The 26,164-nt window shown below is 59.6% G+C and overlaps 1 pseudogene; it reads left to right on the top strand.

The window, feature by feature from the left end:
• Nucleotides 1-11,174: 11,174 nt before the first annotated feature.
• On the top strand, nt 11,175-25,930 carry LOC148141145 (uncharacterized; annotated as a pseudogene).
• The last annotated feature ends 234 nt before the right edge of the window (nt 25,931-26,164 follow it).

Here is a 26,164-nt window from a genome sequence, read left to right as displayed (position 1 = left end):
TTCAGATAGGCACAAGATAACATGCATAACTTAGCAACAAAGGATTTAAAAAAAAAACAATCACCCACTTCTACACTGAAAAAGCCATCACCCTAAGCATGCCTTCCATGGATTAGTGACGTCACATCTAGATGGGTATACTGTTCACGTATTTCTGCCGCAGCCTCTGCACATTAAGCAGTTGATATTATGTAAGATGCTTTGAGATGTGATCATCTGTAAATGTCAAGATGGCAGCAGCAGAATAGCGTGTTTGTGCCCAGGTCCTGAACCCAGGGTTCCTTCACTTCCATCTGCCTTTCTTTCTTCTCTCTTTCTTTTACTTTTGATCTTTTTTCCCTTTTTTTGTTTTCTTTTCCCTTTTATAGTGGAAGCAGTTCCTCCCCAGTGTGCCTTCCCAGAGTGTTAGCAGGAGCAGCCGGAGCAACTCCTTCCCAGTGTGCCGACAGGAGCAGCCGGAGCAACTCCTTCCCAGTGTGCCTACAGGAGCAGCCGGAGCAACTCCTTCCCAGTGTGCCGACAGGAGCAGCCAAAGCAACTCCTTCCCAGTGTGCCGAAAGGAGCAGCCGGAGCAACTCCTTCCCAGTGTGCCGACAGGAGCAGTTGGAGCAACTCCTTCCCAGTGTGCCGACAGGAGCAGCCGGAGCAACTCCTTCCCAGTGTGCCGACAAGAGCAGTCGGAGCAACTCCTTCCCAGTGTGCCGACAGGAGCAGTCGGAGCAACTCCTTCCCAGTGTGCCGACAGGAGCAGCCGGAGCAACTCCTTCCCAGTGTGCCGACAGGAGCAGTCGGAGCAACTCCTTCCCAGTGTGCCGACAGGAGCAGTCGGAGCAACTCCTTCCCAGTGTGCCGACAGGAGCAGTCGGAGCAACTCCTTCCCAGTGTGCCGACAGGAGCAGCCGGAGCAACTCCTTCCCAGTGTGCCGACAGGAGCAGTCGGAGCAACTCCTTCCCAGTGTGCCGACAAGAGCAGCTGGAGCAACTCCTTCCCAGTGTGCCGACAGGAGCAGTCGGAGCAACTCCTTCCCAGTGTGCCGACAGGAGCAGTCGGAGCAACTCCTTCCCAGTGTGCCGACAAGAGCAGTCGGAGCAACTCCTTCCCAGTGTGCCGACAGGAGCAGTCGGAGCAACTCCTTCCCAGTGTGCCGACAAGAGCAGTCGGAGCAACTCCTTCCCAGTGTGCCGACAGGAGCAGTCGGAGCAACTCCTTCCCAGTGTGCCGACAGGAGCAGTCGGAGCAACTCCTTCCCAGTGTGCCGACAGGAGCAGCCGGAGCAACTCCTTCCCAGTGTGCCGACAGGAGCAGTCGGAGCAACTCCTTCCCAGTGTGCCGACAGGAGCAGTCGGAGCAACTCCTTCCCAGTGTGCCGACAGGAGCAGCCGGAGCAACTCCTTCCCAGTGTGCCGACAAGAGCAGTCGGAGCAACTCCTTCCCAGTGTGCCGACAGGAGCAGTCGGAGCAACTCCTTCCCAGTGTGCCGACAGGAGCAGTCGGAGCAACTCCTTCCCAGTGTGCCGACAGGAGCAGTCGGAGCAACTCCTTCCCAGTGTGCCGACAGGAGCAGTCGGAGCAACTCCTTCCCAGTGTGCCGACAGGAGCAGCCGGAGCAACTCCTCCCCAGTGTGCCGACAGGAGCAGCCGGAGCAACTCCTTCCCAGTGTGCCGACAGGAGCAGCCGGAGCAACTCCTCCCCAGTGTGCCGACAGGAGCAGTCGGAGCAGCTCCTTCCCAGTGTGCCGACAAGAGCAGTCGGAGCAACTCCTTCCCAGTGTGCCGACAAGAGCAGTCGGAGCAGCTCCTTCCCAGTGTGCCGACAGGAGCAGCCGGAGCAACTCCTCCCCAGTGTGCCGACAAGAGCAGTCGGAGCAACTCCTTCCCAGTGTGCCGACAAGAGCAGTTGGAGCAACTCCTTCCCAGTGTGCCAACAAGAGCAGTCGGAGCAACTCCTTCCCAGTGTGCCAACAAGAGCAGTCGGAGCAGCTCCTTCCCAGTGTGCCGACAGGAGCAGCCGGAGCAACTCCTCCCCAGTGTGCTGACAGGAGCAGCCGGAGCAACTCCTTCCCAGTGTGCCGACAGGAGCAGCCGGAGCAACTCCTCCCCAGTGTGCCGACAGGAGCAGCCGGAGCAACTCCTCCCCAGTGTGCCGACAGGAGCAGCCGGAGCAACTCCTCCCCAGTGTGCCGACAGGAGCAGCCGGAGCAACTCCTTCCCAGTGTGCCGACAGGAGCAGCCGGAGCAACTCCTCCCCAGTGTGCCGACAGGAGCAGTCGGAGCAGCTCCTTCCCAGTGTGCCGACAAGAGCAGTCGGAGCAACTCCTTCCCAGTGTGCCGACAAGAGCAGTCGGAGCAGCTCCTTCCCAGTGTGCCGACAGGAGCAGCCGGAGCAACTCCTCCCCAGTGTGCCGACAGGAGCAGCCGGAGCAACTCCTCCCCAGTGTGCCGACAGGAGCAGTCGGAGCAACTCCTTCCCAGTGTGCCGACAAGAGCAGTCGGAGCAGCTCCTTCCCAGTGTGCCGACAAGAGCAGTCGGAGCAACTCCTTCCCAGTGTGCCGACAGGAGCAGTTGGAGCAACTCCTTCCCAGTGTGCCGACAGGAGAAGCCGGAGCAGCTCCTTCCCAGTGTGCCGACAAGAGCAGCCGGAGCAACTCCTCCCCAGTGTGCCGACAGGAGCAGTTGGAGCAACTCCTTCCCAGTGTGCCGACAGGAGCAGCCGGAGCAACTCCTTCCCAGTGTGCCGACAAGAGCAGCCGGAGCAACTCCTTCCCAGTGTGCCGACAGGAGCAGCCGGAGCAACTCCTTCCCAGTGTGCCGACAGGAGCAGCCGGAGCAACTCCTTCCCAGTGTGCCGACAGGAGCAGTCGGAGCAACTCCTTCCCAGTGTGCCGACAGGAGCAGCCGGAGCAACTCCTTCCCAGTGTGCCGACAGGAGCAGCCGGAGCAACTCCTTCCCAGTGTGCCGACAGGAGCAGTCGGAGCAACTCCTTCCCAGTGTGCCGACAAGAGCAGCCGGAGCAACTCCTTCCCAGTGTGCCGACAGGAGCAGCCGGAGCAACTCCTTCCCAGTGTGCCGACAGGAGCAGCCGGCGCAACTCCTCCACAGTGTGCCGACAAGAGCAGTTGGAGCAGCTCCTTCCCAGTGTGCCGACAAGAGCAGCCGGAGCAACTCCTTCCCAGTGTGCCGACAGGAGCAGTTGGAGCAACTCCTTCCCAGTGTGCCGACAGGAGCAGCCAAAGCAACTCCTTCCCAGTGTGCCGACAGGAGCAGTCGGAGCAACTCCTTCCCAGTGTGCCGACAAGAGCAGTCGGAGCAACTCCTTCCCAGTGTGCCGACAGGAGCAGTCGGAGCAACTCCTTCCCAGTGTGCCGACAAGAGCAGCCGGAGCAACTCCTTCCCAGTGTGCCGACAGGAGCAGCCGGAGCAACTCCTTCCCAGTGTGCCGACAGGAGCAGCCGGAGCAGCTCCTTCCCAGTGTGCCGACAAGAGCAGTCGGAGCAACTCCTTCCCAGTGTGCCGACAGGAGCAGCCGGAGCAACTCCTTCCCAGTGTGCCGACAGGAGCAGTCGGAGCAACTCCTTCCCAGTGTGCCGACAAGAGCAGCCGGAGCAACTCCTTCCCAGTGTGCCGACAGGAGCAGCCGGAGCAACACCTTCCCAGTGTGCCGACAGGAGCAGCCGGCGCAACTCCTCCACAGTGTGCCGACAAGAGCAGTTGGAGCAGCTCCTTCCCAGTGTGCCGACAGGAGCAGCCAAAGCAACTCCTTCCCAGTGTGCCGACAGGAGCAGTCGGAGCAACTCCTTCCCAGTGTGCCGACAAGAGCACTCGGAGCAACTCCTTCCCAGTGTGCCGACAAGAGCAGCCGGAGCAACTCCTCCCCAGTGTGCCGACAGGAGCAGTTGGAGCAACTCCTTCCCAGTGTGCCGACAGGAGCAGCCGGAGCAACTCCTTCCCAGTGTGCCGACAAGAGCAGCCGGAGCAACTCCTTCCCAGTGTGCCGACAGGAGCAGCCGGAGCAACTCCTTCCCAGTGTGCCGACAGGAGCAGCCGGAGCAACTCCTTCCCAGTGTGCCGACAGGAGCAGTCGGAGCAACTCCTTCCCAGTGTGCCGACAGGAGCAGTCGGAGCAACTCCTTCCCAGTGTGCCGACAGGAGCAGCCGGAGCAACTCCTTCCCAGTGTGCCGACAGGAGCAGTCGGAGCAACTCCTTCCCAGTGTGCCGACAAGAGCAGCCGGAGCAACTCCTTCCCAGTGTGCCGACAGGAGCAGCCGGAGCAACTCCTTCCCAGTGTGCCGACAGGAGCAGCCGGCGCAACTCCTCCACAGTGTGCCGACAAGAGCAGTTGGAGCAGCTCCTTCCCAGTGTGCCGACAAGAGCAGCCGGAGCAACTCCTTCCCAGTGTGCCGACAGGAGCAGTTGGAGCAACTCCTTCCCAGTGTGCCGACAGGAGCAGCCAAAGCAACTCCTTCCCAGTGTGCCGACAGGAGCAGTCGGAGCAACTCCTTCCCAGTGTGCCGACAAGAGCAGTCGGAGCAACTCCTTCCCAGTGTGCCGACAGGAGCAGTCGGAGCAACTCCTCCCCAGTGTGCCGACAAGAGCAGCCGGAGCAACTCCTTCCCAGTGTGCCGACAGGAGCAGCCGGAGCAACTCCTTCCCAGTGTGCCGACAGGAGCAGCCGGAGCAGCTCCTTCCCAGTGTGCCGACAAGAGCAGTCGGAGCAACTCCTTCCCAGTGTGCCGACAGGAGCAGCCGGAGCAACTCCTTCCCAGTGTGCCGACAGGAGCAGTCGGAGCAACTCCTTCCCAGTGTGCCGACAAGAGCAGCCGGAGCAACTCCTTCCCAGTGTGCCGACAGGAGCAGCCGGAGCAACTCCTTCCCAGTGTGCCGACAGGAGCAGCCGGCGCAACTCCTCCACAGTGTGCCGACAAGAGCAGTTGGAGCAGCTCCTTCCCAGTGTGCCGACAGGAGCAGCCAAAGCAACACCTTCCCAGTGTGCCGACAGGAGCAGTCGGAGCAACTCCTTCCCAGTGTGCCGACAAGAGCAGTCGGAGCAACTCCTTCCCAGTGTGCCGACAGGAGCAGTCGGAGCAACTCCTCCCCAGTGTGCCGACAAGAGCAGCCGGAGCAACTCCTTCCCAGTGTGCCGACAGGAGCAGCCGGAGCAACTCCTTCCCAGTGTGCCGACAGGAGCAGCCGGAGCAGCTCCTTCCCAGTGTGCCGACAAGAGCAGTCGGAGCAACTCCTTCCCAGTGTGCCGACAGGAGCAGCCGGAGCAGCTCCTTCCCAGTGTGCCGACAGGAGCAGCCGGAGCAACTCCTTCCCAGTGTGCCGACAGGAGCAGTCGGAGCAACTCCTTCCCAGTGTGCCGACAAGAGCAGCCGGAGCAACTCCTTCCCAGTGTGCCGACAGGAGCAGCCGGAGCAGCTCCTTCCCAGTGTGCCGACAAGAGCAGTTGGAGCAACTCCTTCCCAGTGTGCCGACAGGAGCAGCCGGAGCAACTCCTTCCCAGTGTGCCGACAGGAGCAGCCGGAGCAACTCCTTCCCAGTGTGCCGGCAAGAGCAGCCGGAGCAACTCCTTCCCAGTGTGCCGACAGGAGCAGCCGGAGCAACTCCTCCCCAGTGTGCCGACAGGAGCAGTTGGAGCAGCTCCTCCCCAGTGTGCCGACAGGAGCAGTTGGAGCAACTCCTTCCCAGTGTGCCGACAGGAGCAGCCAAAGCAACTCCTCCCCAGTGTGCCGACAGGAGCAGTTGGAGCAGCTCCTTCCCAGTGTGCCGACAGGAGCAGTTGGAGCAACTCCTTCCCAGTGTGCCGACAGGAGCAGTCGGAGCAACTCCTTCCCAGTGTGCCGACAGGAGCAGTTGGAGCAGCTCCTTCCCAGTGTGCCGACAGGAGCAGTTGGAGCAACTCCTTCCCAGTGTGCCGACAGGAGCAGCCGGAGCAACTCCTTCCCAGTGTGCCGACAGGAGCAGTCGGAGCAACTCCTCCCCAGTGTGCCGACAGGAGCAGCCGGAGCAACTCCTTCCCAGTGTGCCGACAGGAGCAGCCGGAGCAACTCCTTCCCAGTGTGCCGACAGGAGCAGTCGGAGCAACTCCTTCCCAGTGTGCCGGCAAGAGCAGCCGGAGCAACTCCTTCCCAGTGTGCCGACAGGAGCAGCCGGAGCAACTCCTTCCCAGTGTGCCGACAGGAGCAGCCGGAGCAACTCCTTCCCAGTGTGCCGACAGGAGCAGCCGGAGCAGCTCCTTCCCAGTGTGCCGGCAAGAGCAGCCGGAGCAACTCCTTCCCAGTGTGCCGACAGGAGCAGTCGGAGCAACTCCTCCCCAGTGTGCCGGCAAGAGCAGCCGGAGCAACTCCTTCCCAGTGTGCCGACAGGAGCAGTTGAAGCAACTCCTTCCCAGTGTGCCGGCAGGAGCAGCCGGAGCAACTCCTTCCCAGTGTGCCGACAGGAGCAGCCGGAGCAACTCCTTCCCAGTGTGCCGACAGGAGCAGCCGGAGCAACTCCTTCCCAGTGTGCCGACAGGAGCAGCCGGAGCAACTCCTTCCCAGTGTGCCGACAGGAGCAGCCGGAGCAACTCCTTCCCAGTGTGCCGACAGGAGCAGCCGGAGCAGCTCCTTCCCAGTGTGCCGGCAAGAGCAGCCGGAGCAACTCCTTCCCAGTGTGCCGACAGGAGCAGTCGGAGCAACTCCTCCCCAGTGTGCCGGCAAGAGCAGCCGGAGCAACTCCTTCCCAGTGTGCCGACAGGAGCAGTTGAAGCAACTCCTTCCCAGTGTGCCGGCAGGAGCAGCCGGAGCAACTCCTTCCCAGTGTGCCGACAGGAGCAGCCGGAGCAACTCCTTCCCAGTGTGCCGACAGGAGCAGCCGGAGCAGCTCCTTCCCAGTGTGCCGGCAAGAGCAGCCGGAGCAACTCCTTCCCAGTGTGCCGACAGGAGCAGTTGGAGCAGCTCCTTCCCAGTGTGCCGGCAAGAGCAGCCGGAGCAACTCCTTCCCAGTGTGCCGACAGGAGCAGTTGGAGCAGCTCCTTCCCAGTGTGCCGGCAAGAGCAGCCGGAGCAACTCCTTCCCAGTGTGCCGACAGGAGCAGTTGGAGCAGCTCCTTCCCAGTGTGCCGGCAAGAGCAGCCGGAGCAGCTCCTTCCCAGTGTGCCGACAGGAGCAGCCGAAGCAACTCCTTCCCAGTGTCCGACAGGAGCAGTCGGAGCAGCTCCTTCCCAGTGTGCCGACAGGAGCAGCCGGAGCAGCTCCTTCCCAGTGTGCCGACAGGAGCAGTTGGAGCAGCTCCTCCCCAGTGTGCCGACAGGAGCAGCCGGAGCAGCTCCTTCCCAATGTGCCGGCAAGAGCAGCCGGAGCAACTCCTTCCCAGTGTGCCGACAGGAGCAGTTGGAGCAGCTCCTTCCCAGTGTGCCGACAGGAGCAGCCGGAGCAACTCCTTCCCAGTGTGCCGGCAAGAGCAGCCGGAGCAGCTCCTTCCCAGTGTGCCGACAGGAGCAGCCAAAGCAACTCCTTCCCAGTGTGCCGACAAGAGCAGTTGGAGCATCTCCTTCCCAGTGTGCCGACAGGAGCAGCCAAAGCAACTCCTTCCCAGTGTGCCGGCAAGAGCAGTTGGAGCAACTCCTTCCCAGTGTGCCGACAAGAGCAGCCAAAGCAACGCCTTCCCAGTGTGCCGACAGGAGCAGCCGGAGCAGCTCCTCCCCAGTGTGCCGACAGGAGCAGTTGGAGCAACTCCTTCCCAGTGTGCCGACAGGAGCAGCCAAAGCAACTCCTTCCCAGTGTGCCGACAGGAGCAGCCGGAGCAACTCCTTCCCAGTGTGCCGACAGGAGCAGTCGGAGCAACTCCTTCCCAGTGTGCCGACAGGAGCAGTTGGAACAGCTCCTTCCCAGTGTGCCGACAGGAGCAGTCGGAGCAACTCCTTCCCAGTGTGCCGACAGGAGCAGTTGGAACAGCTCCTTCCCAGTGTGCCGACAGGAGCAGTCGGAGCAACTCCTTCCCAGTGTGCCGACAGGAGCAGTTGGAACAGCTCCTTCCCAGTGTGCCGACAGGAGCAGTCGGAGCAACTCCTTCCCAGTGTGCCGACAGGAGCAGTCGGAGCAACTCCTTCCCAGTGTGCCGACAGGAGCAGTTGGAACAGCTCCTTCCCAGTGTGCCGACAGGAGCAGCCGGAGCAACTCCTTCCCAGTGTGCCGACAGGAGCAGTCGGAGCAACTCCTTCCCAGTGTGCCGACAGGAGCAGTTGGAACAGCTCCTTCCCAGTGTGCCGGCAAGAGCAGCCGGAGCAACTCCTTCCCAGTGTGCCGACAGGAGCAGTTGGAGCAGCTCCTTCCCAGTGTGCCGACAGGAGCAGCCGGAGCAACTCCTTCCCAGTGTGCCGGCAAGAGCAGCTGGAGCAGCTCCTTCCCAGTGTGCCGACAGGAGCAGCCGGAGCAACTCCTTCCCAGTGTGCCGGCAAGAGCAGCCGGAGCAGCTCCTTCCCAGTGTGCCGACAGGAGCAGCCAAAGCAACTCCTTCCCAGTGTGCCGGCAAGAGCAGTTGGAGCAACTCCTTCCCAGTGTGCCGACAAGAGCAGCCAAAGCAACGCCTTCCCAGTGTGCCGACAGGAGCAGCCGGAGCAACTCCTTCCCAGTGTGCCGACAGGAGCAGTTGGAGCAGCTCCTTCCCAGTGTGCCGGCAAGAGCAGCCGGAGCAACTCCTTCCCAGTGTGCCGACAGGAGCAGTTGGAGCAACTCCTTCCCAGTGTGCCGACAGGAGCAGTTGGAGCAGCTCCTTCCCAGTGTGCCGACAAGAGCAGTCGGAGCAGCTCCTTCCCAGTGTGCCGACAGGAGCAGCCGGAGCAACTCCTTCCCAGTGTGCCGACAGGAGCAGCCGGAGCAACTCCTTCCCAGTGTGCCGGCAAGAGCAGCCGGAGCAACTCCTTCCCAGTGTGCCGGCAAGAGCAGCCGGAGCAACTCCTTCCCAGTGTGCCGACAGGAGCAGTTGGAGCAGCTCCTTCCCAGTGTGCCGACAGGAGCAGCCGGAGCAACTCCTTCCCAGTGTGCCGGCAAGAGCAGCCGGAGCAACTCCTTCCCAGTGTGCCGACAGGAGCAGCCAAAGCAACTCCTTCCCAGTGTGCCGACAGGAGCAGCCGGAGCAACTCCTTCCCAGTGTGCCGACAGGAGCAGCCGGAGCAACTCCTTCCCAGTGTGCCGACAGGAGCAGCCGGAGCAACTCCTTCCCAGTGTGCCGACAGGAGCAGCCGGAGCAACTCCTTCCCAGTGTGCCGGCAAGAGCAGCCGGAGCAACTCCTTCCCAGTGTGCCGACAGGAGCAGCCAAAGCAACTCCTTCCCAGTGTGCCGACAGGAGCAGCCGGAGCAACTCCTTCCCAGTGTGCCGACAGGAGCAGTCGGAGCAACTCCTTCCCAGTGTGCCGACAGGAGCAGTTGGAACAGCTCCTTCCCAGTGTGCCGACAGGAGCAGTTGGAGCAGCTCCTTCCCAGTGTGTTGGCAGGAGCTAGAACAGTTCTTTTCCAGAGCAGTTCTTTCCCAGAGTGTTGGCAGTGGTTCCTTCCCAGGATGTCAGGAACAGCTCCTTCCCAGAATGTTGGCAGCGGTGTGCCCAGTGTCCACTTTCCCAGAGTGTTGGCAGCGGTGTGCCCGGTGTCCAGTTTGAGCCTAGCTTGGGATTGGCAACATCAGCAGCGGCAGCATTGCCGAGATCAGCCCAGTGAGGACCCACGGCAGTGACAATGCCAGTGGCGACAAAATGGCATCGAATTTTGGTCACATGGTTCCAGCGTGCTCACAGACTGAGGGATGGACTTTGTGCCTCTGGTTTTCTGGTGGTGAGGGTTCCTGATGGAGAAGGTGGAGTGACCTGGGTGTCTCCTTCTCATTTGGCTGTTTCTTTTATTTCTCCTTCTGTTTTTAATCCTGTCTGTTGTATACTAAAATGGCGCATCGAAAAATAGCAACTTTACACACTTTTCACTGTATTCCTATATTCCTGTACTTGAGAGCACATGACAATAGAAATCTAAGCCTAAATCTAATTTTGAGAGCAGTTTGGGGATTTTGGGGACTGATTTGCATGTCACATCTCCCACTCCAACCCATATATTTTGAGCTTTGGTGAGTATCAGGTACATGTCCCATTTCACACAGCTCAGAGGCTAGCAGTGCAGTACTTGGCTGAAGCTCATAACCAAAGTCAACACAATTTAGAAGGACAAATAAGAATGCGGAATACAGGGTTAACGGTAGGGTTCTTAGTAAGGTGGAGGAGCAGAGGGATCTTGGGGTCTATGTTCATCGCTCTTTGAAAGTTGCCACTCAGGTGGATAGAGCTTGTAAGAAGGCCTATGGTGTATTAGCGTTCATTAGTAGAGGGATTGAATTCAAGAGTCATGAGGTGATGTTGCAGCTGTACAGGACCTTGGTAAGGCCACATTTGGAGTACTGTGTGCAGTTCTGGTCGCTTCACTTTAGGAAAGATGTGGAAGCTTTGGAGAGGGTGCAGAGGAGATTTACCAGGATGTTGCCTGGAATGGAGAATAGGTCGTACGAGGATAGGTTGAGAGTGCTAGGCCTTTTCTCATTGGAACGGCGAAGGATGAGGGGTGACTTGATAGAGGTTTATAAGATGATCAGGGGAATGGATAGAGTAGACAGTCAGAGACTTTTTCCCTGGGTACAACAGAGTGTTACAAGGGGACATAAATTTAAGATGAAGGGTGGAAGGTATAGGGGGGATGTCAGGGGTGGGTTCTTTACCCAGAGAGTGGTGGGGGCATGGAATGCGCTGCCTGTGGCAGTGGCTGAGTCAGAATCATTGGTGACCTTTAAGCGGCAATTGGATAGGTACATGGATAGGTGCTTAAGCTCGGACAAATGTTCGGCACAACATCGTGGTCCGAAGGGCCTGTTCTGTGCTGTATTGTTCTATGTTCTATGTTCTAATGTCCAGTGCTTATGGATCCTGGAAGATTCATGATCTTAAGGAAGTTACTGTAAGTGTGGCTAGCTTATTGCAATATATGCTTCGGTAAATGATGCAAATTTCCATGCCACAATGATTTTTTTGTCAATCATTACACATTTACTGCTGGCTCATGCTAGCCTTGATTCATTCTTGATAATGTTGAAGAAATACAAGATGACACACTTTCATCTGAAGTTTGCAGCTGAAACTATCAAGCAGTAAACCAAGATGGCGGACAAGTATGTCTGCTAAGCTGGAGCTCGACCACTCCATCCCTTTCTTTTCTTCTCTTCTCTCTCTTTTTGCCTTTTTTTTGTCTCTTTCTCTTTCTGGTTTTAACTCTGGTCCTTGGATAGCAGTAGTGATTTCCGGGGTGATAGCTGGCATAGTCTGTCAGCCTCAGTGTGGACTCAAATTCCTCACCTCAGTGTGGACTCAAACTCCCAGCCTCAGCGTGGACTCAAACTCCTGGCCTCAGTGTGGACTCAAACTCCCGGCCTCAGCGTGGACTCAAACTCCCGGCCTCAGTGTGGACTCAAACTCCCGGCCTCAGCGTGGACTCAAACTTCTGGTCTCAGTGTAGACTCAAACTCCCGGCCTCAGTGTGGACTCAAACTCCCGGCCTCAGTGTGGACTCAAACTCCCAGCCTCAGTGTGGACTCAAGCTCCCGGCCTCAGCGTGAACTCAAACTCCCGGCCTCAGCGTGGATTCAAACTTCTGGTCTCAGTGTGGACTCAAACTCCCGGCCTCAGCGAGGACTCAAACTCCCGGCCTCAGTGTGGACTCAAACTCCCGGCCTCAGCGTGGACTCAAACTTCTGGTCTCAGTGTGGACTCAAACTCCCGGCCTCAGTGTGGACTCAAACTCCCGGCCTCAGCGTGGACTCAAACTTCTGGTCTCAGTGTAGACACAAACTCCCGGTCTCAGCGAGGACTCAAACTCCCGGCCTCAGCATGGACTCAAACTCGCAGCCTCAGTGTGGACTCAAACTCCCGGCCTCAGCGAGGACTCAAACTCCCGGCCTCAGTGTGGACTCAAACTCCCGGCCTCAGCGTGGACTCCAACTCCCGGTCTCAGCGAGGGCTCAAACTCCCGGTCTCAGCGTGGACTCAAAATCCCGGTCTCAGCGAGGACTCAAACTCCCGGTCTCAGCATGGACTCAAACTCCCAGCCTCAGTGTGGACTCAAACTCCCGGCCTCAGCGTGGACTCAAACTTCTGGTCTCAGTGTGGACTCAAACTCCCGGCCTCAGTGTGGACTCAAACTCCCGGCCTCAGCGTGGACTCAAACTTCTGGTCTCAGTGGAGACACAAACTCCCGGTCTCAGCGAGGACTCAAACTCCCAGCCTCAGTGTGGACTCAAACTCCCAGCCTCAGTGTGGACTCAAACTCCCAGCCTCAGTGTGGACTCAAGCTCCCGGCCTCAGCGTGAACTCAAACTCCCGGCCTCAGCGTGGACTCAAACTCCCAGCCTCAGTGTGGACTCAAACTCCCAGCCTCAGTGTGGACTCAAGCTCCCGGCCTCAGCGTGAACTCAAACTCCCGGCCTCAGCGTGGACTCAAACTCCTGGCCTCAGTGTGGACTCAAACTCACGGCCTCAGCGTGGACTCAAACTCCCGGCCTCAGTGTGGACTCAAACTCCCGGCCTCAGTGTAGACTCAAACTCCCGGCCTCAGTGTGGACTCAAACTCCCGGTCTCAGCGTGGACTCAAACTCCCGGCCTCAGTGTGGACTCAAACTTCTGGTCTCAGTGTAGACACAAACTCCCGGTCTCAGCGAGGACTCAAACTCCCGGCCTCAGCGAGGACTCAAACTCCCGGCCTCAGCGAGGACTCAAACTCCCGGCCTCAGTGTGGACTCAAACTCCCGGCCTCAGTGTGGACTCAAACTTCTGGTCTCAGTGTAGACACAAACTCCCGGTCTCAGCGAGGACTCAAACTCCCGGCCTCAGCAAGGACTCAAACTCCCGGCCTCAGCGAGGACTCAAACTCCCGGCCTCAGTGTGGACTCAAACTCCCGGCCTCAGCGTGGACTCAAACTTCTGGTCTCAGTGTAGACTCAAACTCCCGGCCTCAGCATGGACTCAAACTCCCAGCCTCAGTGTGGACTCAAACTCCCGGCCTCAGCGAGGACTCAAACTCCCGGCCTCAGTTTGGACTCAAACTCCCGGCCTCAGCGTGGACTCCAACTCCCGGTCTCAGCGAGGACTCAAACTCCCGGTCTCAGCGTGGACTCAAACTCCCGGTCTCAGCGAGGACTCAAACTCCCGGTCTCAGCATGGACTCAAACTCCCGGCCTCAGTGTGGACTCAAACTCCCGGCCTCAGTGTGGACTCAAACCCCTGACCTCAGCGAGGACTCAAACTCCCAGCCTCAGCGAGGACTCAAACTCCCGGTCTCAGCGAGGACTCAAATTCCCGGTCTCAGCGAGGACTCAAACTCCCGGCCTCAGCGAGGACTCAAACTCCCGGTCTCAGCATGGACTCAAACTCCCGGTCTCAGCGAGGACTCAAACTCCCGGCCTCAGCGAGGACTCAGACTCTCGGCCTCAGCATGGACTCAAACTCCCAGTCTCAGCGAGGACTCAAACTCCCGGTCTCAGCATGGACTCAAACTCCCGGTCTCAGCGAGGACTCAAACTCCCGGCCTCAGTGTGGACTCAGACGCCTGGCCTCAGCGTGGACTCAGACTCCCGGCCTCAGTGTGGACGCAAACTCCCGGCCTCAGCGTGGACTCAAACTCCCGGCCTCAGTGTAGACTCAAACCCCCGGCCTCAGTGAGGACTCGAACTCCCGGCCTCAGTGTGGACTTGACTCCGGCCTCAGTGTGGACTCAAACTCCTGGCCTCAGTGTCGACTCAAACTCCTGGCCTCAGTGTCGACTCAAAACCCCGGTCTCAGCGTGGACTCAAACTCCCGGCCTCAGCGTCGACTCAAACTCCTGGCCTCAGCGAGGACTCAGAAGCCTGGCCTCAGCGAGGATTCAAACTCCTGGCCTCAGTGTGGACTTGACTCCCGGCCTCAGTGTGGACTTGACACCCGGCCTCAGAGTGGACTCAAACTCCAGACCTCAGCGTGGACTCAAACTCCCAGCCTCAGCATGGACTCAAACTCCCGGCCTCAGTGTGGACTCAAACTCCCGGTCTCAGCGAGGACTCAGACTTCTGGCCTCAGTGTGGACTCAGACGCCTGGCCTCAGCGTGGACTCAAACTCCAGACCTCAGTGTGGACTCAAACTCCCAGCCTCAGCATGGACTCAAACTCCCGGCCTCAGTGTGGACTCAAACTCCCGGCCTCAGCGAGGACTCAGACTCCCGGCCTCAGTGTGGACTCAAGCTCCCGGCCTCAGCGTGAACTCAAACTCCCGGCCTCAGCGTGGACTCAAACTCCTGGCCACAGTGTGGACTCAAACCCCCGGCCTCAGCGAGGACTCAAACTCCCGGCCTCAGTGTGGACTCAAACTCCCGGCCTCAGCGTGGACTCAAACTTCTGGTCTCAGTGTAGACACAAACTCGCGGTCTCAGCGAGGACTCAAACTCCCGGCCTCAGCATGGACTCAAACACGCAGCCTCAGTGTGGACTCAAACTCCCGGCCTCAGCGAGGACTCAAACTCCCGGCCTCAGTGTGGACTCAAACTCCCGGCCTCAGCGTGGACTCCAACTCCCGGTCTCAGCGAGGACTCAAACTCCCGGTCTCAGCGTGGACTCAAAATCCCGGTCTCAGCGAGGACTCAAACTCCCGGTCTCAGCATGGACTCAAACTCCCGGCCTCAGTGTGGACTCAAACTCCCGGCCTCAGTGTAGACTCAAACTCCCGGACTCAGTGTGGACTCAAACTCCCGGTCTCAGCGAGGACTCAAACTCCCGGCCTCAGCGAGGACTCAAACTCCCGGCCTCAGCGAGGACTCAAACTCCCGGCCTCAGTGTGGACTCAAACCCCCGGCCTCAGTGTGGACTCAAACCTCTGGTCTCAGTGTAGACACAAACTCCCGGTCTCAGCGAGGACTCAAACTCCCGGCCTCAGCAAGGACTCAAACTCCCGGCCTCAGCGAGGACTCAAACTCCCGGCCTCAGTGTGGACTCAAACTCCCGGCCTCAGCGTGGACTCAAACTTCTGGTCTCAGTGTAGACTCAAACTCCCGGCCTCAGCATGGACTCAAACTCCCAGCCTCAGTGTGGACTCAAACTCCCGGCCTCAGCGAGGACTCAAACTCCCGGCCTCAGTTTGGACTCAAACTCCCGGCCTCAGCGTGGACTCCAACTCCCTGTCTCAGCGAGGACTCAAACTCCCGGTCTCAGCGTGGACTCAAACTCCCGGTCTCAGCGAGGACTCAAACTCCCGGTCTCAGCATGGACTCAAACTCCCGGCCTCAGTGTGGACTCAAACTCCCGGCCTCAGTGTGGACTCAAACCCCTGACCTCAGCGAGGACTCAAACTCCCAGCCTCAGCGAGGACTCAAACTCCCGGTCTCAGCGACGACTCAAATTCCCGGTCTCAGCGAGGACTCAAATTCCCGGTCTCAGCGAGGACTCAAACTCCCGGCCTCAGCGAGGACTCAAACTCCCGGTCTCAGCATGGACTCAAACTCCCGGTCTCAGCGAGGACTCAAACTCCCGGCCTCAGTGTGGACTCAGACGCCTGGCCTCAGCGTGGACTCAGACTCCCGGCCTCAGTGTGGACGCAAACTCCCGGCCTCAGTGTGGACTCAAACTCCCGGCCTCAGTGAGGACTCGAACTCCCGGCCTCAGTGTGGACTTGACTCCGGCCTCAGTGTGGACTTGACTCCGGCCTCAGTGTCGACTCAAACTCCTGGCCTCAGTGTCGACTCAAACTCCCGGTCTCAGCGTGGACTCAAACTCCCGGCCTCAGCGTCGACTCAAACTCCTGGCCTCAGCGAGGACTCAGAAGCCTGGCCTCAGCGAGGATTCAAACTCCTGGCCTCAGTGTGGACTTGACTCCCGGCCTCAGTGTGGACTTGACACCCGGCCTCAGAGTGGACTCAAACTCCAGACCTCAGCGTGGACTCAAACTCCCAGCCTCAGCATGGACTCAAACTCCCGGCCTCAGTGTGGACTCAAACTCCCGGTCTCAGCGAGGACTCAGACCTCTGGCCTCAGTGTGGACTCAGACGCCTGGCCTCAGCGTGGACTCAAACTCCAGACCTCAGTGTGGACTCAAACTCCCAGCCTCAGCATGGACTCAAACTCCCGGCCTCAGTGTGGACTCAAACTCCCGGCCTCAGCGAGGACTCAGACTCCCGGCCTCAGTGTGGACTCAAGCTCCCGGCCTCAGCGTGAACTCAAACTCCCGGCCTCAGCGTGGACTCAAACTCCTGGCCACAGTGTGGACTCAAACCCCCGGCCTCAGCGAGGACTCAAACTCCCGGCCTCAGTGTGGACTCAAACTCCCGGCCTCAGCGTGGACTCAAACTTCTGGTCTCAGTGTAGACACAAACTCCCGGTCTCAGCGAGGACTCAAACTCCCGGCCTCAGCATGGACTCAAACTCGCAGCCTCAGTGTGGACTCAAACTCCCGGCCTCAGCGAGGACTCAAACTCCCGGCCTCAGTGTGGACTCAAACTCCCGGCCTCAGCGTGGACTCCAACTCCCGGTCTCAGCGAGGACTCAAACTCCCGGCCTCAGTGTGGACTCAAACTCCCGGCCTCAGTGTGGACTCAAACTCCCGGTCTCAGCGTGGACTCAAAATCCCGGTCTCAGCGAGGACTCAAACTCCCGGTCTCAGTGTGGACTCAAACTCCCAGCCTCAGTGTGGACTCAAGCTCCCGGCCTCAGCGTGAACTCAAACTCCCGGCCTCAGCGTGGACTCAAACTCCCGGCCTCAGCGTGGACTCAAACTCCCGGCCTCAGTGTGGACTCAAACTCCCGGCCTCAGTGTAGACTCAAACTCCCGGACTCAGTGTGGACTCAAACTCCCGGTCTCAGCGAGGACTCAAACTCCCGGCCTCAGCGAGGACTCAAACTCCCGGCCTCAGCGAGGACTCAAACTCCCGGCCTCAGTGTGGACTCAAACTCCCGGCCTCAGTGTGGACTCAAACCTCTGGTCTCAGTGTAGACACAAACTCCCGGTCTCAGCGAGGACTCAAACTCCCGGCCTCAGCAAGGACTCAAACTCCCGGCCTCAGCGAGGACTCAAACTCCCGGCCTCAGTGTGGACTCAAACTCCCGGCCTCAGCGTGGACTCAAACTTCTGGTCTCAGTGTAGACTCAAACTCCCGGCCTCAGCATGGACTCAAACTCCCAGCCTCAGTGTGGACTCAAACTCCCGGCCTCAGCGAGGACTCAAACTCCCGGCCTCAGTTTGGACTCAAACTCCCGGCCTCAGCGTGGACTCCAACTCCCTGTCTCAGCGAGGACTCAAACTCCCGGTCTCAGCGTGGACTCAAACTCCCGGTCTCAGCGAGGACTCAAACTCCCGGTCTCAGCGTGGACTCAAACTCCCGGCCTCAGTGTGGACTCAAACTTCCGGCCTCAGTGTGGACTCAAACCCCTGACCTCAGCGAGGACTCAAACTCCCAACCTCAGCGAGGACTCAAACTCCCGGTCTCAGCGACGACTCAAATTCCCGGTCTCAGCGAGGACTCAAACTCCCGGCCTCAGTGAGGACTCAAACTCCCGGTCTCAGCATGGACTCAAACTCCCGGTCTCAGCGAGGACTCAAACTCCCGGCCTCAGTGTGGACTCAGACGCCTGGCCTCAGCGTGGACTCAGACTCCCGGCCTCAGTGTGGACGCAAACTCCCGGCCTCAGTGTGGACTCAAACTCCCGGCCTCAGCGTGGACTCAAACTTCTGGTCTCAGTGTAGACTCAAACTCCCGGCCTCAGTGTGGACTCAAACTCCCAGCCTCAATGTGGACTCAAACTCCCGGCCTCAGCGAGGACTCAAACTCCCGGCCTCAGTTTGGACTCAAACTCCCGGCCTCAGCGTGGACTCCAACTCCCGGTCTCAGCGAGGACTCAAACTCCCGGTCTCAGCGTGGACTCAAACTCCCGGTCTCAGCGAGGACTCAAACTCCCGGTCTCAGCATGGACTCAAACCCCCGGCCTCAGTGTGGACTCAAACTCCCGGCCTCAGTGTGGACTCAAACCCCTGACCTCAGCGAGGACTCAAACTCCCAGCCTCAGCGAGGACTCAAACTCCCGGTCTCAGCGAGGACTCAAATTCCCGGTCTCAGCGAGGACTCAAACTCCCGGCCTCAGCGAGGACTCAAACTCCCGGTCTCAGCATGGACTCAAACTCCCGGTCTCAGCGAGGACTCAAACTCCCGGCCTCAGCGAGGACTCAAACTCCCGGCCTCAGCGAGGACTCAGACTCTCGGCCTCAGCATGGACTCAAACTCCCAGTCTCAGCGAGGACTCAAACTCCCGGCCTCAGTGTGGACTCAGACGCCTGGCCTCAGCGTGGACTCAGACTCCCGGCCTCAGTGTGGACGCAAACTCCCGGCCTCAGCGTGGACTCAAACTCCCGGCCTCAGTGTAGACTCAAACCCCCGGCCTCAGTGAGGACTCGAACTCCCGGCCTCAGTGTGGACTTGACTCCGGCCTCAGTGTGGACTTGACTCCGGCCTCAGTGTCGACTCAAACTCCTGGCCTCAGTGTCGACTCAAACTCCCGGTCTCAGCGTGGACTCAAACTCCCGGCCTCAGCGTCGACTCAAACTCCTGGCCTCAGCGAGGACTCAGAAGCCTGGGCTCAGCGAGGATTCAAACTCCTGGCCTCAGTGTGGACTTGACTCCCGGCCTCAGTGTGGACTTGACACCCGGCCTCAGAGTGGACTCAAACTCCAGACGTCAGCGTGGACTCAAACTCCCAGCCTCAGCATGGACTCAAACTCCCGGCCTCAGTGTGGACTCAAACTCCCGGTCTCAGCGAGGACTCAGACCTCTGGCCTCAGTGTGGACTCAGACGCCTGGCCTCAGCGTGGACTCAAACTCCAGACCTCAGTGTGGACTCAAACTCCCAGCCTCAGCATGGACTCAAACTCCCGGCCTCAGTGTGGACTCAAACTCCCGGCCTCAGCGAGGACTCAGACTCCCGGCCTCAGTGTGGACTCAAGCTCCCGGCCTCAGTGTGGACTCAAGCTCCCGGCCTCAGCGTGAACTCAAACTCCCGGCCTCAGCGTGGACTCAAACTCCCGGCCTCAGCGTGGACTCAAACTCCTGGCCACAGTGTGGACTCAAACCCCCGGCCTCAGCGAGGACTCAAACTCCCGGCCTCAGTGTGGACTCAAACTCCCGGCCTCAGCGTGGACTCAAACTTCTGGTCTCAGTGTAGACACAAACTCCCGGTCTCAGCGAGGACTCAAACTCCCGGCCTCAGCATGGACTCAAACTCGCAGCCTCAGTGTGGACTCAAACTCCCGGCCTCAGCGAGGACTCAAACTCCCGGCCTCAGTGTGGACTCAAACTCCCGGCCTCAGCGTGGACTCCAACTCCCGGTCTCAGCGAGGACTCAAACTCCCGGCCTCAGTGTGGACTCAAACTCCCGGCCTCAGTGTGGACTCAAACTCCCGGTCTCAGCGTGGACTCAAAATCCCGGTCTCAGCGAGGACTCAAACTCCCGGTCTCAGTGTGGACTCAAACTCCCAGCCTCAGTGTGGACTCAAGCTCCCGGCCTCAGCGTGAACTCAAACTCCCGGCCTCAGCGTGGACTCAAACTCCTGGCCTCAGTGTGGACTCAAACTCACGGCCTCAGCGTGGACTCAAACTCCCGGCCTCAGTGTGGACTCAAACTCCCGGCCTCAGTGTAGACTCAAACTCCCGGACTCAGTGTGGACTCAAACTCCCGGTCTCAGCGAGGACTCAAACTCCCGGCCTCAGCGAGGACTCAAACTCCCGGCCTCAGCGAGGACTCAAACTCCCGGCCTCAGTGTGGACTCAAACTCCCGGCCTCAGTGTGGACTCAAACCTCTGGTCTCAGTGTAGACACAAACTCCCGGTCTCAGCGAGGACTCAAACTCCCGGCCTCAGCAAGGACTCAAACTCCCGGCCTCAGCGAGGACTCAAACTCCCGGCCTCAGTGTGGACTCAAACTCCCGGCCTCAGCGTGGACTCAAACGTCTGGTCTCAGTGTAGACTCAAACTCCCGGCCTCAGCATGGACTCAAACTCCCAGCCTCAGTGTGGACTCAAACTCCCGGCCTCAGCGAGGACTCAAACTCCCGGCCTCAGTTTGGACTCAAACTCCCGGCCTCAGCGTGGACTCCAACTCCCTGTCTCAGCGAGGACTCAAACTCCCGGTCTCAGCGTGGACTCAAACTCCCGGTCTCAGCGAGGACTCAAACTCCCGGTCTCAGCGTGGACTCAAACTCCCGGCCTCAGTGTGGACTCAAACTCCCGGCCTCAGTGTGGACTCAAACCCCTGACCTCAGCGAGGACTCAAACTCCCAACCTCAGCGAGGACTCAAACTCCCGGTCTCAGCGACGACTCAAATTCCCGGTCTCAGCGAGGACTCAAACTCCCGGCCTCAGCGAGGACTCAAACTCCCGGTCTCAGCATGGACTCAAACTCCCGGTCTCAGCGAGGACTCAAACTCCCGGCCTCAGTGTGGACTCAGACGCCTGGCCTCAGCGTGGACTCAGACTCCCGGCCTCAGTGTGGACGCAAACTCCCGGCCTCAGTGTGGACTCAAACTCCCGGCCTCAGCGTGGACTCAAACTTCTGGTCTCAGTGTAGACTCAAACTCCCGGCCTCAGCATGGACTCAAACTCCCAGCCTCAATGTGGACTCAAACTCCCGGCCTCAGCGAGGACTCAAACTCCCGGCCTCAGTTTGGACTCAAACTCCCGGCCTCAGCGTGGACTCCAACTCCCGGTCTCAGCGAGGACTCAAACTCCCGGTCTCAGCGTGGACTCAAACTCCCGGTCTCAGCGAGGACTCAAACTCCCGGTCTCAGCATGGACTCAAACCCCCGGCCTCAGTATGGACTCAAACTCCCGGCCTCAGTGTGGACTCAAACCCCTGACCTCAGCGAGGACTCAAACTCCCAGCCTCAGCGAGGACTCAAACTCCCGGTCTCAGCGAGGACTCAAATTCCCGGTCTCAGCGAGGACTCAAACTCCCGGCCTCAGCGAGGACTCAAACTCCCGGTCTCAGCATGGACTCAAACTCCCGGTCTCAGCGAGGACTCAAACTCCCGGCCTCAGCGAGGACTCAAACTCCCGGCCTCAGCGAGGACTCAGACTCTCGGCCTCAGCATGGACTCAAACTCCCAGTCTCAGCGAGGACTCAAACTCCCGGCCTCAGTGTGGACTCAGACGCCTGGCCTCAGCGTGGACTCAGACTCCCGGCCTCAGTGTGGACGCAAACTCCCGGCCTCAGCGTGGACTCAAACTCCCGGCCTCAGTGTAGACTCAAACCCCCGGCCTCAGTGAGGACTCGAACTCCCGGACTCAGTGTGGACTTGACTCCGGCCTCAGTGTGGACTTGACTCCGGCCTCAGTGTCGACTCAAACTCCTGGCCTCAGTGTCGACTCAAACTCCCGGTCTCAGCGTGGACTCAAACTCCCGGCCTCAGCGTCGACTCTAACTCCTGGCCTCAGCGAGGACTCAGAAGCCTGGCCTCAGCGAGGATTCAAACTCCTGGCCTCAGTGTGGACTTGACTCCCGGCCTCAGTGTGGACTTGACACCCGGCCTCAGAGTGGACTCAAACTCCAGACCTCAGCGTGGACTCAAACTCCCAGCCTCAGCATGGACTCAAACTCCCGGCCTCAGTGTGGACTCAAACTCCCGGTCTCAGCGTGGACTCAAACTTCTGGTCTCAGTGTAGACTCAAACTCCCGGCCTCAGCATGGACTCAAACTCCCAGCCTCAGTGTGGACTCAAACTCCCGGCCTCAGCGAGGACTCAAACTCCCGGCCTCAGTTTGGACTCAAACTCCCGGCCTCAGCGTGGACTCCAACTCCCTGTCTCAGCGAGGACTCAAACTCCCGGTCTCAGCGTGGACTCAAACTCCCGGTCTCAGCGAGGACTCAAACTCCCGGTCTCAGCGTGGACTCAAACTCCCGGCCTCAGTGTGGACTCAAACTTCCGGCCTCAGTGTGGACTCAAACCCCTGACCTCAGCGAGGACTCAAACTCCCAACCTCAGCGAGGACTCAAACTCCCGGTCTCAGCGACGACTCAAATTCCCGGTCTCAGCGAGGACTCAAACTCCCGGCCTCAGCGAGGACTCAAACTCCCGGTCTCAGCATGGACTCAAACTCCCGGTCTCAGCGAGGACTCAAACTCCCGGCCTCAGTGTGGACTCAGACGCCTGGCCTCAGCGTGGACTCAGACTCCCGGCCTCAGTGTGGACGCAAACTCCCGGCCTCAGTGTGGACTCAAACTCCCGGCCTCAGCGTGGACTCAAACTTCTGGTCTCAGTGTAGACTCAAACTCCCGGCCTCAGCATGGACTCAAACTCCCAGCCTCAATGTGGACTCAAACTCCCGGCCTCAGCGAGGACTCAAACTCCCGGCCTCAGTTTGGACTCAAACTCCCGGCCTCAGCGTGGACTCCAACTCCCGGTCTCAGCGAGGACTCAAACTCCCGGTCTCAGCGTGGACTCAAACTCCCGGTCTCAGCGAGGACTCAAACTCCCGGTCTCAGCATGGACTCAAACCCCCGGCCTCAGTGTGGACTCAAACTCCCGGCCTCAGTGTGGACTCAAACCCCTGACCTCAGCGAGGACTCAAACTCCCAGCCTCAGCGAGGACTCAAACTCCCGGTCTCAGCGAGGACTCAAATTCCCGGTCTCAGCGAGGACTCAAACTCCCGGCCTCAGCGAGGACTCAAACTCCCGGTCTCAGCATGGACTCAAACTCCCGGTCTCAGCGAGGACTCAAACTCCCGGCCTCAGCGAGGACTCAAACTCCCGGCCTCAGCGAGGACTCAGACTCTCGGCCTCAGCATGGACTCAAACTCCCAGTCTCAGCGAGGACTCAAACTCCCGGCCTCAGTGTGGACTCAGACGCCTGGCCTCAGCGTGGACTCAGACTCCCGGCCTCAGTGTGGACGCAAACTCCCGGCCTCAGCGTGGACTCAAACTCCCGGCCTCAGTGTAGACTCAAACCCCCGGCCTCAGTGAGGACTCGAACTCCCGGCCTCAGTGTGGACTTGACTCCGGCCTCAGTGTGGACTTGACTCCGGCCTCAGTGTCGACTCAAACTCCTGGCCTCAGTGTCGACTCAAACTCCCGGTCTCAGCGTGGACTCAAACTCCCGGCCTCAGCGTCGACTCAAACTCCTGGCCTCAGCGAGGACTCAGAAGCCTGGGCTCAGCGAGGATTCAAACTCCTGGCCTCAGTGTGGACTTGACTCCCGGCCTCAGTGTGGACTTGACACCCGGCCTCAGAGTGGACTCAAACTCCAGACGTCAGCGTGGACTCAAACTCCCAGCCTCAGCATGGACTCAAACTCCCGGCCTCAGTGTGGACTCAAACTCCCGGTCTCAGCGAGGACTCAGACCTCTGGCCTCAGTGTGGACTCAGACGCCTGGCCTCAGCGTGGACTCAAACTCCAGACCTCAGTGTGGACTCAAACTCCCAGCCTCAGCATGGACTCAAACTCCCGGCCTCAGTGTGGACTCAAACTCCCGGCCTCAGCGAGGACTCAGACTCCCGGCCTCAGTGTGGACTCAAGCTCCCGGCCTCAGTGTGGACTCAAGCTCCCGGCCTCAGCGTGAACTCAAACTCCCGGCCTCAGCGTGGACTCAAACTCCTGGCCACAGTGTGGACTCAAACCCCCGGCCTCAGCGAGGACTCAAACTCCCGGCCTCAGTGTGGACTCAAACTCCCGGCCTCAGCGTGGACTCAAACTTCTGGTCTCAGTGTAGACACAAACTCCCGGTCTCAGCGAGGACTCAAACTCCCGGCCTCAGCATGGACTCAAACTCGCAGCCTCAGTGTGGACTCAAACTCCCGGCCTCAGCGAGGACTCAAACTCCCGGCCTCAGTGTGGACTCCAACTCCCGGTCTCAGCGAGGACTCAAACTCCCGGCCTCAGTGTGGACTCAAACTCCCGGCCTCAGTGTGGACTCAAACTCCCGGTCTCAGCGTGGACTCAAAATCCCGGTCTCAGCGAGGACTCAAACTCCCGGTCTCAGTGTGGACTCAAACTCCCAGCCTCAGTGTGGACTCAAGCTCCCGGCCTCAGCGTGAACTCAAACTCCCGGCCTCAGCGTGGACTCAAACTCCTGGCCTCAGTGTGGACTCAAACTCACGGCCTCAGCGTGGACTCAAACTCCCGGCCTCAGTGTGGACTCAAACTCCCGGCCTCAGTGTAGACTCAAACTCCCGGACTCAGTGTGGACTCAAACTCCCGGTCTCAGCGAGGACTCAAACTCCCGGCCTCAGCGAGGACTCAAACTCCCGGCCTCAGCGAGGACTCAAACTCCCGGCCTCAGTGTGGACTCAAACTCCCGGCCTCAGTGTGGACTCAAACCTCTGGTCTCAGTGTAGACACAAACTCCCGGTCTCAGCGAGGACTCAAACTCCCGGCCTCAGCAAGGACTCAAACTCCCGGCCTCAGCGAGGACTCAAACTCCCGGCCTCAGTGTGGACTCAAACTCCCGGCCTCAGCGTGGACTCAAACTTCTGGTCTCAGTGTAGACTCAAACTCCCGGCCTCAGCATGGACTCAAACTCCCAGCCTCAGTGTGGACTCAAACTCCCGGCCTCAGCGAGGACTCAAACTCCCGGCCTCAGTTTGGACTCAAACTCCCGGCCTCAGCGTGGACTCAAACTCCCTGTCTCAGCGAGGACTCAAACTCCCGGTCTCAGCGTGGACTCAAACTCCCGGTCTCAGCGAGGACTCAAACTCCCGGTCTCAGCATGGACTCAAACTCCCGGCCTCAGTGTGGACTCAAACTCCCGGCCTCAGTGTGGACTCAAACCCCTGACCTCAGCGAGGACTCAAACTCCCAACCTCAGCGAGGACTCAAACTCCCGGTCTCAGCGACGACTCAAATTCCCGGTCTCAGCGAGGACTCAAACTCCCGGCCTCAGCGAGGACTCAAACTCCCGGTCTCAGCATGGACTCAAACTCCCGGTCTCAGCGAGGACTCAAACTCCCGGCCTCAGTGTGGACTCAGACGCCTGGCCTCAGCGTGGACTCAGACTCCCGGCCTCAGTGTGGACGCAAACTCCCGGCCTCAGTGTGGACTCAAACTCCCGGCCTCAGCGTGGACTCAAACTTCTGGTCTCAGTGTAGACTCAAACTCCCGGCCTCAGCATGGACTCAAACTCCCAGCCTCAATGTGGACTCAAACTCCCGGCCTCAGCGAGGACTCAAACTCCCGGCCTCAGTTTGGACTCAAACTCCCGGCCTCAGCGTGGACTCCAACTCCCGGTCTCAGCGAGGACTCAAACTCCCGGTCTCAGCGTGGACTCAAACTCCCGGTCTCAGCGAGGACTCAAACTCCCGGTCTCAGCATGGACTCAAACCCCCGGCCTCAGTGTGGACTCAAACTCCCGGCCTCAGTGTGGACTCAAACCCCTGACCTCAGCGAGGACTCAAACTCCCAGCCTCAGCGAGGACTCAAACTCCCGGTCTCAGCGAGGACTCAAATTCCCGGTCTCAGCGAGGACTCAAACTCCCGGCCTCAGCGAGGACTCAAACTCCCGGTCTCAGCATGGACTCAAACTCCCGGTCTCAGCGAGGACTCAAACTCCCGGCCTCAGCGAGGACTCAAACTCCCGGCCTCAGCGAGGACTCAGACTCTCGGCCTCAGCATGGACTCAGACTCTCGGCCTCAGCATGGACTCAAACTCCCAGTCTCAGCGAGGACTCAAACTCCCGGCCTCAGTGTGGACTCAGACGCCTGGCCTCAGCGTGGACTCAGACTCCCGGCCTCAGTGTGGACGCAAACTCCCGGCCTCAGCGTGGACTCAAACTCCCGGCCTCAGTGTAGACTCAAACCCCCGGCCTCAGTGAGGACTCGAACTCCCGGACTCAGTGTGGACTTGACTCCGGCCTCAGTGTGGACTTGACTCCGGCCTCAGTGTCGACTCAAACTCCTGGCCTCAGTGTCGACTCAAACTCCCGGTCTCAGCGTGGACTCAAACTCCCGGCCTCAGCGTCGACTCTAACTCCTGGCCTCAGCGAGGACTCAGAAGCCTGGCCTCAGCGAGGATTCAAACTCCTGGCCTCAGTGTGGACTTGACTCCCGGCCTCAGTGTGGACTTGACACCCGGCCTCAGAGTGGACTCAAACTCCAGACCTCA

Source organism: Chiloscyllium plagiosum, unplaced genomic scaffold (assembly GCF_037043375.1).
Source record: "Chiloscyllium plagiosum isolate Xiang-an unplaced genomic scaffold, Cpla_swu_hap1 HiC_scaffold_34, whole genome shotgun sequence".
Classification (NCBI taxonomy): domain Eukaryota; kingdom Metazoa; phylum Chordata; class Chondrichthyes; order Orectolobiformes; family Hemiscylliidae; genus Chiloscyllium; species Chiloscyllium plagiosum.
Note: the sequence above shows the minus strand (reverse complement) of the source record. Positions and strands in the feature narration are given on the sequence as shown.